Below are 14,851 nucleotides of genomic sequence, written 5' to 3'. Positions count from 1 at the left end.
CCTCAGTATGGACAGAATGTGCTGGTTTTGGTTTTATAGAGAAATGTGGGATTATCGCAAATAATTTTTTACTCCTAAAAATCCTAGTGATATTTTTCTTAAATACTTTCAGTATGCAATGATACATTAATGAAACATAATATATGACATGAATGTCGCTCTCCACTTGTTAATACAAGATATACAGAAGACTGGATGTTGTGAAGATATTTATTATTTTAGATGTTAATTTTTTAAGGAAGGAAAAAACTCATCTCTGCCTCTACCGGGAGTCGAACCCGGGTCCCTCGATTGCCGGACGAGTGCTCTGACCACTAAGCTACAGAGGAGATAGAGATTTTCCTTCGCTAGAGCGTATATATGCCGAACGGAACCGTGCAATGGACGGTGAAACCGATCAGCTAATAGCTCATGGACGACGAGCCACCAGATGGCTATATATATGACATCCAGTCTTCTGTATATCTTGTATTAACAAGTGGAGAGCGACATTCATGTCATATATATAGCCATCTGGTGGCTCGTCGTCCATGAGCTATTAGCTGATCGGTTTCACCGTCCATTGCACGGTTCCGTTCGGCATATATACGCTCTAGCGAAGGAAAAACTCTATCTCCTCTGTAGCTTAGTGGTCAGAGCACTCGTCCGACAATCGAGGGACCCGGGTTCGACTCGAGGCAGAGATGAGTTTTTTCCTTCCTTAAAAAAAATTAACATCTAAAATAATAAATATCTTCACAACATCCAGTCTTCTGTATATCTTGTAGAAACATAATATTCTGTTTTGAATACTGTAAATATGTAGGCTACGTAGGAATAAAAAGAAAGAGGGGAGAGAGAGAGAGAGTGAAGAATAGAGACGAAGAGAAGTAAAACTAATCAACGAGAAGGACGTTAAAACTAATCAATGGAAAAATTCGTAATTAAATAAATTGCTAACGTGAAAGGAGATCCCTTTCTTGTGATTAGAGTAACAAAATGGGTCCTATTGTTTTCGACTAAATCAGGCATAATTAGTCTTATGAACTGATATCAAACATTACGCCATAGAAGCTTGTTAGAGTTAGCATGAGTTCTTTAGATAAGAAAGAATACAGTATACGGTGGAACAATACATAATAAAAGAAATTCAAAAATCAAAAATCTCATTATAAAACTGAATATCAAATTCAGATAAAATGCAATGCAAAAATTATAAATAAATCAGGTCACATCATTTATAGAGAAAAGTGAATTAAATCACAAAAATGCAATAAGAATAATGAGAATGAAATCAAATAAACTACATGTACTATCGAGAAAAAATTTCAAAAGAAAAACAAAGTAATTATGCTTTTCGGTTAAACTCTGGGCTGCATCACTTTGACATTAGAAACTAAACCAATTAATGAGGAAAATAAAAATAAATATCATAAAAATCCATATTTATACTTTTTATAACAAAATAGTTTTCTCTTCACTTGATGAACAATTTCTATCTCATGTTCGCGCTAGTTTTTTTCAATAGTAGTTTGCATAAAAACATACAAAATGCCAAATCAAATTACCCTCTATGGCTGTATTGTCCAGTGTATATTTGAATATACAGTCGACGCTCGTTATAATGACCGCACGATATAAGGGCCATTCCATTACATCGCAGGTAGGGTACGTCTCAAATGTTTTCATATAACGACTATCCTAAATGTTTTCTTTCGATATAACGATCTTCAAATATAACATCCGTTTCCCATAGAACGATAGGGTTCGCTATAACAAGTGCATTGACTATACATGGTACTGTAAATACATAGTGAAAAAATGTTTTTGACTATGTAGTTTATTGGTATATCTTTTATACTAATTTCTTTTCTCATTTTTTTAGTATTTTAGAAAGCAGATCTCTTATGGGGATCTAAATCAAATATACGGAAATTCAAGTTTTATATACTTTTCCACTTGAGTTGATTCCTTGGCAGTGTCATTTTTTGAGAGTTGCTGAAATTTTACACAAGTTTAGAGATTTATAAAATGGAACCAAATTGAGGGAATAAAATTCGAGGAAACAACTACTAAACGTCGCCAAGCACAAGATATCAGTTTATAGATAACAATAAAATGAAAGCAAAAGGTATATTTTCCCCTTGATTTTAATCGTTTTAGCTAATTAAAAAACTCCTCTTTAGTTAATTGAATTGCTTTGTTTATGTATTGTTCCAATTTAAAATATGCAAACACAGCACCAATTTGCATCCGTTTTTGTAAAAAAAATTCAATACGTTTCGATGGGGGTGAACCACAGAGGGTTAAAGATAGCCGATTATCAAAGCAAAACGGTTTATTTAGATAACATCAAGTCTTCTCCCCTAAAACTTTCAATGATAACAATGATTGATGTTTTTATTTTTTAAATAACTGCATTTTATGAAGTGCTGTAAATTACAGACGTTAATGCAAAATATAATATTTATAACAAAATTTTATATTTGTAAGTAAGCCTATACTCTAACACGACCATGTAAATATTGGGGGTTTTGGGCAATTTATGAATGCTGAAACGAAAGAATCAGTTGATGTTATTCTCTGAGAGATGCCAATTATCCAACTTTGTTCTTGCACAAGTATAAAGTCTAGCAGCATTGCTTTATTTCTAATCTGATTGCTAATCTTCATGAATTTCGAGATTCCAAAACCAACATTGATAGATTATAAAGTATCTCATACTGCCAAAGAAATTTACAGCTGAATCATGGAAATGTAATTATAGATCAATTAAACTCGCATTATCTTTCTTTGAACATAATCTGCAAAATCTATTCAATCATTAATCAATTCATGTTCGCAATGCAAAGAAAATTTTCTCAGTGTTGTGTTGATAGAATATTCCATAATTGCTCACCAATGTTTGCTGGCATTTCAGTGCAAGGTGCGTTCCATAAGAACTTAAAAATAATCAGAAAAAATCACAAAAAAATCAAGAAATATAGGTAAAACATTAAAAATAATTTATTCTTTTTCGAAGTATTCTCCCTCAGATGATGTGCAATGGTCCCATTGTTCAATCCACTGCACGCAGAGAAGGCTTTTTCTGGAAGCTGCCTCAGAAAGCGAAACCTGCACAACTGAAATTTCTACCAGTTCACGACTCACTCTCGGTACGTGTTGTCACAAGCTTTTCAAAACTGAAACACATAATGTGTAATACCTGCATAGGCCTATAATTAGGGATAAGTAATTTTCGTATTCAAGAAACAGAGGCAATAAATGCGGAATTGGCCATTTTTGAAGAAAATTTGATTTTGACCACTTTTGCGCAAACTCTTGATAATTTACACTTCTTGAAGCAAGAATAGGTAGTAATTTTGCTTAGCACTTGAATTCCAGAAATTTCAACTATGAGTATAATAATTTGATACTTGACCCCCTGCAATTATACTGTAAAAATTCGAATTTTTACGAATGAATGCAAAATTTTTGATTTGAAAAAATAATTTTTCGAATGAATGCATAATTTTCGATCTGAATTTTTCTTTGTATCGGGATGAATGTAAAAATTCTTAACTTGGAAATTTTTATTTTTGCGAACAAATGAGAAATTTCTGATTTGGAATTTTTTTTGCCGTAGGCCTACCTATACTTCTCGATTTTTCATGATTTTACTTTAAGCTCTTATGGAACGCATTTTGAATTTAGCATATGAAAAAAAGGTATGTTTAAATTGATCTCATAATTTTTTCCCGTTCGTATTTGCCTTCGAAGCAATATTACGCTCTTATATAACCAGTATAAATGTGATTTTAACTGAAAATATAAACCCGCAATCCGAGACGATTGTATAATTCGTATTATTGCATTATTTTCATTTTTTTTTTAATTTTCTTTCTAGAATAAAGAATGACTTCGGTTATCCTACCACCAGAATAACAATTTTTCATAAATTTCTATTTTCGAAGCTCAACTTATTTATCTACTAAAATCTTTGAAAACCATTTCCAGATTCAATATTCAGTTTCTTTTTTTTTAACATCAGGACGACAAAAGCCGGAATTGAAATGAATACAAAACTCATTTCCACACTTACTCATGTTATCTTACCATTCAATGTATGTATGTAGGTAAGTTGTATCTAAGCCACGCATATGTATATAGACTGCATTTCAATATCTCAAAACGAATCTACGTACTCGGTAATTATTTGGAATTCAGGTCGTATATTTTATGAACAGCAGGTCTTAAAAAAAGATTGACCATCCACACGAGGGCATTGGTCTTTCTTTCCCATTGTAGTTCCCTGGCCCTACGATAATATATAGAGAAGAAAATAATAATAACAACGAAAGCAAAAATTACAACGTTTGGCAACAAAGCATTGTTGTAGGCGTCAACGGTGTTACGGTCTGTCTAATCCGGCACAGACCGGTATTATAAAAAGTATTCCTTTTGTGGGATGAAAAAAAACGCAAAATTATTAGTATTAACTCGCTTTTAAATTTTAGTTTTTCTCTGGGTTTAATTTCCGTATAAACTTTTTTTTTTATTTTCCGTATCCATTCTTTTACACTCACACACACACAACACCTTCTTTTTCATTTAAATCTATTTCCGGTGAGACATTCTTTTCAGGCCCTTTTCGGACCGTAGGTTTCAATCTCACGTAGGCCTTTGTGATCGACGGGAAGTTGCGGTGCTCGCATCTCGGCTTGTTTTCGCTTATATTGCGCGATGCGCAATCTCCTCTCTCGCGTTCATCAATTTCAAGAAAAGCCGCTAAAAGAGGTGAGTCCCATTTCGTAATGATTCATTTCACATTAGGGTTATGAGAACTGTATATTTTTGAGATAAAACTAATACGAATCACATTTTGGAATCTCTAATTTACCCATTTTCAGTTAAATATTCGAAGTAGAACTCACAGCAACTAAAAATATCAGAAACAGAAAAATATAGAGTATAAAAATATTAGAATATTGGAATAAAAATGTTAGAATGCCGGAAAAAACCATCGCTTTTGCCGGTGATTATGCATAACACCCAAGCGTCGTATCCTTGGTAAACATGATAGTTCATACATGTATTGCATTAATGTATCGGGGTATGATCGTAAAATTTGTTATCATTATATTGGGGTATGATCGTAAAATTTGTTATCATTATATTGGGGTATGATCGTAAAATTTGTTATCATTATATCGGGGTATGATCGTAAAATTTGTTATCATTATATCGGGGTCCGACTGTATTCATCACACATACTAGAGACTCATTTGGAATATTTTTCATATTTATCAATTTCACCAATTACATTAGGATATTATGTATATTCGCCGGTAAAAGTGATAAATTTATCAAACTCACCAAAACGATTGGTAAACATTCATAATGAGCTGTTATTATGTATAATAACCGACTTATCACATTTACCGTATCAGTGATATTGCATTCTTTTCCCGTTTGTTAAAAAAATAGTTTCGTTAACGATATTTAGTCATTACTGAATTTAAAGAGATAACCCAAATTGCCAATACTGAGCTATTCAAAAATGAAATAGAAAAATGTGAAATGTAGTGGAAAAAAAAAATTTAAATAAAAATTCGTACATAAAAAGCATAATTAACAATTTCATCTCTCACTCGATGAATAAAAATCATTTTTATTATTGGATAGAAATGTTTAAATGCCTTGCAATTGAACTTTTTCAAGGTTGAACATTTTTTTCCCGACATTAGCTCAGTATTTTGAAATTCAATGAATACAAAAATGTTCGACCTTGAGAAAATTCAACTGAAGGGCATTCAAACATTTCTACCCAATATTAAAAATGTTTTCTACTCATCGAGTGAGAGATGAAATTATTTATCATATTTTGTATTCACGCGCGATTTTTTATTTTGAAATTCAAATCTTACTATGTTAACCCTGTATGGTCCTGGTCTAGTATATATTTGAATATACATGGCAAACACATGGTCAAAAAACCCATTATACCAATTTCTTTTGGTATTTTAGAAATCGCATCTTTTAGTGCCATTCTAGTATAAAATACGGCCATATAAGTGCAATATTTTTTTATCTAGATGGAGTTTGATGTATGTCGGTTTCATTTTTTGAGAGCTGCTGAAATTTCGCGTGTGGAGAGATTTATAAAATTTTACCAAATTGAGGGAAATAAAATTCAGTCACAAACATATTCAATTTTGCTAAGAAAGAACTCAGTATATATAGATAACAGTAAAATGAAGGAAAACTGTATACAGGCGATTCCCATTTATAACGTTTTCCCACCTAGTACGACTTATTTCCGTTTCCCCGCTCTAAATGATTCGCATTAAGATTTCCCGTTTAAAACGTTTTCCCGCTTACAACCTTCTTTCATGACCGTTTTTTTTTGAAAGTGGGATCCACTGTATTTTACGCTTAATTGGCCATTACAATTAATGAAAAAATCCACTCTGATTAATTAAATTTCTCTGATGGTTTATTATTTCGATTAAAAATATGCTAACAGCACCTGTTTACATCAGAAAAATTTTAAATTGTGAAAAAAAAAAATTCAATACGTTTTTATGCGGGTGAACTATGAAAGGTTATGTTAATTTTTATTCTTGCTTTTATTATGACAATTTACCTTTTTTTAAAAAATTCGGATAAACATTTGATTATGTCTACACTTTTTGATAAAAATTAATTGTAAAATTTGATTATCAATTTATTACAGTTATTAGCTACATGATGCATAGGAAAGTTTAATCATTCCTACAAAATATGCGGTTAATAAATTATGGTCAATGACATGATAACCTACATCTATAACATTAATTACAGTTTTGGGGTAATTTGTGGGCTTGTGTTTTGAGGTCACAGGAGCGAAACATGCATCTACATTTTTGCATCCACCAAACCCAATATTCAAATAATGATAATAAACGATTCAAATGTTAATTTTACTATCATTTGGGAATTACAGGAGAAATATGCATTTAGATACCATGAATAAAAGTTATGAATAGGCTTACTTTCTAACACAGCAATGAATCTGTAGATATGAAATTGCTTTTCTGAGTCTATGTGTATTTTCTCAATAGAAATCTGTAATTCTTGTTCAACATTCGCCAAATTTTGCAAATAAACCAAACAGGACCAGAAACGAACGATTGTCAGAAGCCAAAGAATTTCCAGCTTTTTTCAGAGAAAAAATTTCCGAGGAGAAGTGTGTGTGTGTGTGTTTCTAGTTTTATGCTTCAACAACAACTTTCGAAACATTGCGTTTTTTAACAATGAGTTTTTAACAGTGACTTTCGAAACAATGCGTTTTTCAAAAAAGCTATAATGTGAACCCCTATTTCAATATTTTGTTACTTCCTTGAGCAGAAGAATATGGTAAAAAGCTAATGTATTTCTTCTATCATAACTTCAAATCTAAGTTACATCAAAGTTGCAAAGTTGAATGTTAGAATCTCATCGCAATATCATTTGTAAGATTCCATAGTCAAGCATGCGGAAGCAAAAAAAATGTTAACGCGCAAAATTTAATAACAATGATAATAGGAGCATAAAAATGTGTTTTTTCTACCCACGAAATCCCATGAACAATTGACTTTTTGATGAAATTTTATTTGTAAATTTGAAGGGATGATGAAAACCACATAAACGAAATATTGGTTGCCCTGCTGACCACATATTCAAAATTTGATAGAGATCGGGTAAAAATAAAATAAAATTTGATCTTTTCAGTTTACGAGAATCATGAGCACAAATTTTTTGTGTGTTTTTGCTGTTATTATAAACTACATCACGCGTGAATGTTTATCACTTGTAGCATCTGTTTAGACAATTATTGAATCAAAAGTAATCTAGAAATAATCTTATTAAATAACAAATACAGTCGATATATAGATTTTTCGTTAATTTTGGTCGTTGTATTCAGATTCTACAAACATCTATATTTATTATGCCATTATTTATTTACTATAGTTATTTTTTATTTATGTACTTAAATACTTTTATATATACAGAATATTAGTTTTTGTCTTAGCCACCTTGTCGTGTAATTGTTTTGCTGTAGCCTTAAATTTTGTACTTGTACTCGTAACTGATAAGTTTGCCTAAAAGAATGCACATTATTTTCTTCGTAATTAATAAAAAATTAAAACACCTATTTTATTAAATTTCTCTATGGATTTACTTGATGAAAATCTACTCACGATGTTTGGCTTTTTGCAAAGAAAAGGAAGTTTACAAGTTTTTCAAGTAATTGATTGATTACTTTATAGAAGAGAACATCAATATTTCTTAATAGAAAAATCCCATTAAAAAGTTTCCGAAATTGTTCTAATCTACAGTACATAAAGATACTACTGATTTAAAAAACGGGAAATTCTCCGATGTTGAGTATAACTTCAAAGCGTAAATTTATAGGAAGAAATTAAAATACAGCAACGAATACATATTCAAATTTTTTTATAAAAATAGAATGAGTCAAAAACTGTATATACTGTATATTTTCAATACACTAAATTATAGAATTCAAGTCTATTGCGCTAAATCTTGAAAGTACGGAAAATGAAATCCCATTATACGTATACAGCATTGTGAAATCATTACACGAGATTTAAAACCAGAACCAAAAATATATTATACGGTATTCTATCTATAGTAACTTTTTTTTGGTGATGTATGTATTTGAATGAAATTTCTTCTTATTTGTAAATAAAAATAAAACCCTAGAAATTAATGAATTGCTCCCCTGTTTTTGCATCATACAGTGGTTTTTCTCAAGTAAATTTTCCATTTAAATTAATAAATTTAATTTAAATGGAAAACTCTTTAATTTGTCCCATATCTCAACAATTTTAACACTAGTATGAAAAGCAATTGGGATGGTAGCCTACTGGACAGTGTATAATTTCATTCAGAATGATATTGGTTTTTATTACAGGGTTAATACGGTACACAGTGCTGCAGTACGGTAGCTGCTGTAGAATTGAATTGCTTAAAACTTTCCGAATTTTCATGCATTAAAAAATCTTGTGTTTTTTCTTAAAAATCGAATTTTCAAGAAAAATTCGGGAATGTTTCATGCACATAAATTGTATATATTTGCATTAAAAATATATTTTTACAAATACATTTCAACAGTCTTCTAAGTAATTTTGTAACTCGAAATACCTCTGCCATAATATAGAACTTGTTAAATTAATTTACTCGTTTAATACACAATTTCAAGATACACCATATATACACCACATTTATACACCATATCAAGAAATAATAACACTTAAAAATCACCTTGCATTCATCAATACTGATTAAAATATATCGGTTGTCCTGTAAGTCCTAATGCGGCTGTTATCAAAATAACCGTTATTCGAAGAGGTGTGGTTTCAATTTAGAAAATGCTCAAAATGTCTTCAAAATTCACCTTGTTTCAGTTTTGAGAGTGGAAATACACTGTCACAAAATGAAAAACCTAAATTTTTATATGGACACTCTGTCCTAAAATACACAATTAGAAAGTTGCTGCCCTATCTCTTCTAAGGCCGAAAAAAGAACTCCATGCTTTTAAGAGTAATATTAGTGGAGATATTTGTATTCAAAAATCGAAGGGAAATTCTGAGGTGTTTCGTCAGAACATGATATCTCCAAAAAAATGGCTTTTTAATCTAAAAGTAAGTCTTGCTAATTATAACTAATTATAAGAGAGATAAATGCACAAATACGTACGCATGGCTAAACAACATGCTGATTTATGATTATTTTCATTTGTATTTGTGTGTATGCTTTATTTTTGGTTTCTAAATGACAATGAAAATGCTTATATCTCAAAAATGTGATTTTATAGTTATTTTCTAACCAAACACCACAAAATTGAGAAAAAGAAGCATTGTCCGGTACTTTATGGCGTTCTTTCCCAACCTTCCTCCGACTTTTTTATTTAAATATCTCAGCGAATATTCGCATTAATGAATACTTGGAAATATAAAATTTTTTTGTTGGACTCAGGAGAGACAGGACAACAACTTTCTAATCGGGTTTTTCAGGACCGCGTTTCCGTATAAAAATTTAGATTTCTTTATGACGTGCTGTATTTCCACTCTCAAAACTTCTACAGGGTGATTTTTGAACACATTTTGAGCACTTTCTAAACAGAAACCATACCTATACGACGAGCAGTTGATGAGAAAAAGGCCGCATTAGGACTTACAGGACACCCTATATCTTGTCAACCAACTACAGAATTTTTTACTTGTCTTTTGAAATGTTAGTTTTTGAGGAATTTTTTCACGCAGAATTAATGAAACCGGGATGATTCTATGAACGAGTTTAAAAGAACTATATTCCACGTTTTATAATTGGGGGAAAAATGACTAACTGATTAGTTTAGTTTATAATCCCCTGAATTATCTCAATTATAGAAGAAATATCATAGAGGGTAATTCTGATTTTATGGCACAAACTTTAATTGTTGATAAAGCCCACTAAATTCCAAACATGTTTTGTCAAGGAGTGCACGGACGCAATTAGTGCGTTTAGGTTCTGTAGATTGGATATTGACTCTGTTTAGTCTCTTAGTTGTTTAGTCTCTATTGAGTTAGAAATATGAAAACAATATTTGAACTTCAACAAATTCTTTATGAACATTGCTTAAAATCTCTCATTTACAGCATTTATTAAAGAAGTTCATTATTTATAATGTGTGATTTTTGCAACGTTAAAGAGAATTTTTTTTGTCTTGAAATGCTAGAACCCAGGTTAATACCTCCAAAGACTATATGTGTCGCGGCATCCTACGGGGGCGGGGTGCCTTGAGATTGTTCAAGAGTGCTGTGGAATTATAATTAAAGTAGGGGCAGGGCTATAGAGTTCCCAAGAAATGTGTCGTGGCAGTTTGGGTACTACTGAATTGCCGTAAAGTCAAAAGAAATATCAGTTTGTGAATTCCCCATCCGGTCATTAGAGATTATGATTTTGCACAAGTTGGACGTATTTAAGAATACTGAGAAATTAGATGCGCCATTCTCAAGCATGCAAAGATAAGCAGTGAGAAAAAGCGGAATAGTAAACAAAAAATTGTGAATAAGGTATTTTAAATACAAATATTTGAATACAAAATTTAAGGCCACAACAAACAAATTACATAAAAAGGTGGCTGGAAAAAAAATATTTTTGGGAGGAAAAGTTTCTTTAAAAAATATAAATACTTATAGTTTTTCCAGTGGCTGCTGCTTATTAGACTAATTAAAATTTGACTGTTTACAGTGGATCATGCTAAAACTTTTGTTTCTTAAAAAACGGCATAAAAAACGTTGTAAGCGGAAAAACGCTTTAAACGGGGAATATTAATGAGAATTAGTTGGAGATGTGAAACCATGAAAGTCGCACTAAGCGGGAAAACGTATTATAACGTTTTCCGCTCAGTGCGACTTACATGGTTTCACATCTCCAACTAATTCTCATTAATATTCCCCGTTTAAAGCGTTTCCCGCTTACAACGTTTTAGGTAATAGTTTTAGGGATCAACTGTATAGTTTTATTGTGCATATGTGTGCTATGGATTACGGTCGATGCCTGATGTCTAGCGCAAAGATGGCTAGCAGCAAATTGTCGGTCACTTGGTGAAGTGGTCTGAAGTCTGGGCAACTTCGCAAACAAGTTAGACTTTGGACTTGTCCGCAACGCATATAAAGAAATAACATCGAGGAAAAAAAGTCCATAATATATACAACCGTAAAAAGACGCAGTTGAAATTCTTGGTTGCGCTTTCTACTCAATAGCACTCCAACTCAATGGTGCCTGAAACAGCCACTACAGCTTAAATTCTTCTCTAGCGTCCATGCATTTACTGGCAAAAAAATGTTTGTTTGGTGTCTCTATCACCTTAAACTTTTTATTACTTCAGAACCCCCTGTATATGAAACCACGATCGCTCCCAGAGTCTATTTTTACTTACTTATACTGATCGTACAGATCATATATGAACAATGCCTTCATTTTATTTTTTATTACAATCTTGAAGATCAACAAAAGAAAAGAGAAGCAACGCCTGTGATTGGTCCTTTGAGACGTAAAAATTCGATTCACTTTTCTTTCTTCCATCTTCTGGCTACAATATATCAGGAGAAGGTTTTGTAAATTGTTTTTATATTTTTCTTCTTCTTAAAACAAAAGCTCAGGTAAACATAAAATTGAAGTGGTTATCTTCCATTATTGAGTTCGCGGTTCGATAAGCATCAGCAATACTCATTGGGAGGTCAGGGGAACAGTAATTTTCTCACACGAAGGAAAAAGACAAGAAATCAATGTAGCATGCTAATTGCTTCTAGTCATGATCTCTCTTCGGTCGCATTAATAAATTTCCCAGAGAGGTGTTGAGTGGAAATCGGTTGTTTTGTTTGTGCCACGCCCCGCGTTCAAAATGCGACGCTCATGAATATTAAGCGTTTCAATCTGTACTCACACAATCATCATGAGAGAAAGGGGGAAAAAAAAATCCATGTTTACTTTCAGAAGTGACGAGAGATTCCGCCCAATAACGCAAATTGATATTTTCCACATTTTCCCTTTTATTCTGATGAATGGATGCGCTAAAAATGAGTGATTACTTGATTCAATATATACTTGTATTCTCAGAATTATACATTTGCTGCAAGGAATTCATAAATAATTAGAGAAGTATTTATTCTCTTTAATAATCACTACTCAACATTTATTTTGCTCTCAAAGATATTTCAGTGATTTTGGGGCACTGATTTCGAATCTGGCATTGGTTTTGTAAGATTGGCTCTAGTTTTTGAGATAAAGTGACAATTAAATTTCTATGGTAATGCATAAGCGTCATAAAAAATCACATTGAAGTTGTGCATGATAAATAAATACAGTAAATCATTGGCAAAAATATTTCAGTGATTTTAGGGCACTGAATCCGAATATGGCATTGGTTTTGTCGGATTGGCTCTAGTTTTTGACATAAATTAAATTTCAATAGTAATACTACATTGAAAAGTGAGCAATTAATTATTTCCAAAACCAAAGCCAATATCTTGCAAAGTTTTGAAAAATTATCGGCCCAAAAATACCCTAAAACAGTTGAAACTTTCTTGAGAATGATGTTTGACAAATTTCCTATCTGTGACATAGAATGGTGTGAAATAATTACAGAACACATACCATTCAATAACCCTTGTTAAACCTAATAAAATGAGCAGGGATTTTTAGATAATCTAACTTCTATGACAACTCCGAAAACAACTGGCCTGCTTTTACTATGTAATAGCACCGTGGATACCTGGTTCACACCGATGTTTGACAAAGAGGGGGGGTCTCGTGTAAGGGCCAATCGAAAAACCATGTCACATAAGCCTACAATATAACCTGCAACTTGGATACCCATTAGCACATTCGGTTTTTAATAAAACCTGTCAAAGAATGAAAATGAAAATGATTTTTTTCGATGAGCGATGATAATACAGTGTACAGTGATAATACAGTTACTCAAACAATACAGTAAAACGTCTATATAATGATACTCAAAGGACCGGAGAAACGTATTGCTATAAAGGAGTTATCGATATAGATGGAATATATCAACACTGTGAAAAGGGCATCGCAACCAAAGAGTATTACCATTTTATGTGTATAGGCAGTTATTGTTATATAGAGTGTATCTTTTTGTAGAATTTTCACTGTATTGCAAATTTTTCAAAGCAAAAAATGTTTTTTGTTGAAGTTCTAAACCACATAATCTGCAAACTTAGAAGGTGAAATTAATGATGATACCTTTTATGTAAAAAGTAAATTTTTAATCCAATAATGTACCTTTTGTTGCTTAGAAACGATTTTATATTTCACTTTCATTCTTTATACCATTTCGAGGAAACTTGGTTCCCCTGCCCATCCCGAACATTCCTAATTAATCATCATTGTGCTTTTACTTATAGGGGTTGCTGTGTTTTCAATAAATTTGACATTCATATTTTTATGGGCATTTGTCTGTTTATTTGTATATATATTTCCTTCTCACCCACTCACCTTTTTGGGCATTTCGCCTGTTGTGGTCCTTAAATTTTTATTGGCATTAATGCAAACATAAGTTTTGTGTGCGGTGAAAAAATAAATCGAAAGAGGCATATCAGTGGCATACTTATGTGCATAGGTGCCAGAACCGAGGTGCTGAGGCTATTTGAGCCCCCCCCCCCACTCCAATAAATTTGGTAGGGAGCTGAGCCCCTCAATCCTTTCTGAAAACCAATGCAATGCATCCTCCCTTTCCTGCGTACGTGCTGAGTCCTGTATATACGGGACGATCAGCAACTTTCAGTCCATCCTTCCAATGGTTTCTTCATGTCGGTGCTTATGCTTATGTGTATTAACATGCTTACTGCATGTAGCTGCTATTACCTGGATAAGCATATAAAATAGCATTGAACCGAAGAAAATTTTCTTTTAGACAGGGTCACTTTTGTAAATCCCCTGATTGGATGATAAGATATGATCATTCCGGTGTGTAAATGAGAAAATGCGTTTGATATTGAGTGGTTTCAAGCATCCACCTTGTGCCATTGGGTATAACATCCAAGAGCACAAATTCATCGAACCGTATGTGAATTATATTGGCCATTCATGTTCAAAAGGACCGATGTCAACTTGCAGTTGTCACTGTTATCTTCAATTATGATTCATAACTCTTGCTTGAAAATTATCTTAAAAGAAAAAAATACACGTACAATATATATATATACAGGGTGATTATAAAAAAACTATCCCGACATATGGGCCCCTAACTATCATACTATTCACAGAAACTGAATGAAATTTTGGCATAAGGTATTTTGATGTATGCGCTCAAGAATGATATGGAAAACAAGTGTCACTCTAA

At 32.3% G+C, this 14,851-nt stretch overlaps 1 long non-coding RNA gene across 2 annotated transcripts in view; it reads left to right on the top strand.

Annotated features, from left to right (window-relative positions):
* Positions 1 to 4,480: 4,480 nt before the first annotated feature.
* Positions 4,481 to 14,851, top strand: part of LOC149081629 (uncharacterized) — a 90,969-nt gene continuing 80,598 nt past the window's right edge. For both annotated transcript variants that reach the window (XR_016193279.1, XR_016193280.1), the window contains exon 1: positions 4,481 to 4,755. This is a non-coding gene — a long non-coding RNA (uncharacterized LOC149081629). The remainder of the gene's footprint in view (positions 4,756 to 14,851) is intronic.

This window comes from Pholcus phalangioides, unplaced genomic scaffold (assembly GCF_987345545.1).
Source record: "Pholcus phalangioides strain wild (caught in Gottingen) unplaced genomic scaffold, Ppha-v1.0 ptg000009l_1, whole genome shotgun sequence".
Lineage (NCBI taxonomy): Eukaryota > Metazoa > Arthropoda > Arachnida > Araneae > Pholcidae > Pholcus > Pholcus phalangioides.
Note: the sequence above shows the minus strand (reverse complement) of the source record. Positions and strands in the feature narration are given on the sequence as shown.